Consider the following 1,233-nt stretch of genomic DNA (forward strand, 5'->3'; position numbering starts at 1 on the left):
CCAAAAGATGGGCCTCCCTGTTTCAATTCATCACAACTTGCTTTTTGAAAAGTGTTATGTCAAAAGCAGACTGTAGCTTAATGGCAGTGAGGAATTAGTAACCTGCTCTGGGTGGGTTTTGCTATGTTGCCACACCTAACTTTTTATTCTCTAGAAACAGACCAAGCCTCCCTCAACCTAATGCCCTCCCCAGATGTTCTGGACTACAAATCCCATCAGTCCCAAGGGGTTGATGGGAGAGCTTCATTAACGTGCAACCCCAAAATTCTGGATCGCCTCCAAACTGATGCCAAAGTCCTGTGCTGTTTTGTGCTGCAAACCTCGCATTTTGTGACACCCCCCCCCCCGCCCAAGCTGAGTAATACTACTACTTCAAAAACACCATTGTCTTGCTTACTCCAAACCAATGTCAAAGTTCTATATAACCTTTTTTAAAGAAAAATAAATGCAGGAGCTCTCTCTACTTTTTGTATCGGGCTGCCTTAAGTCCAAAAACATCTGGAGCAGGTTGGGGAAAGCTGTTCCAGGAGGAGGGGGCGTCACCAAGGAGATGGTTTAGTCCTGGTGGGAAATCTGCGGTCCAGTGTCCAAGAATAGCTCCCCCCTCCAGGTCCCTAGAAGTAAAGGGGAAGCACAGCAGACAATTCACGAAGTGTCTGAGGCAGAGCCATGCCAGCTGTTAGGGCAGGAGCTTCCTAATTTGGGAGGGGTTCCCCTGGCGACTTGGAAAAAATAGGAGAGTCCGAGCCTAAGAGACACTGCAGCGTTCCAGGGAGGGGTGGAAATTCTGCAGGAGCGAAATTTCCTCAAACAGAAGGAAGTTTCTGGAGCAGTTTCCTTCTGAGGAGAGAGAGAGTGTGTGTTGTGGAGATTCACAATGTGCAGGTATTAGGGCCAGTTTCAGAGCATTACCTTGCCCCCCCCCATGTCACTGTTTTCCTCTTTCACTGACCCTGATAAGGGGCCTATTAGCCACTAGATTTGTGGTACCCATAGAAAAACCTATTACCTCTGTATATTCAACCTACATGCAATGTCCCATAATTAACCCTGTTTGTATGTGCAGTCAGTATCAATTACAGCAGGGGTGGGAAATCTCAAGTCTATAGGCCAGCCTTGAACTACTGGGGGTTCAGTTTGGCTCACAAGACTATTCCCCCCCTCTCCCCCAAAGCCCCACACCCACCTGTCAATCATCTGACATCACTTGTGATGCCCACGGGAGGGCAGGCT

The sequence above is a fragment of the Zootoca vivipara genome, chromosome 10, assembly GCF_963506605.1.
Source record: "Zootoca vivipara chromosome 10, rZooViv1.1, whole genome shotgun sequence".
Lineage (NCBI taxonomy): Eukaryota > Metazoa > Chordata > Lepidosauria > Squamata > Lacertidae > Zootoca > Zootoca vivipara.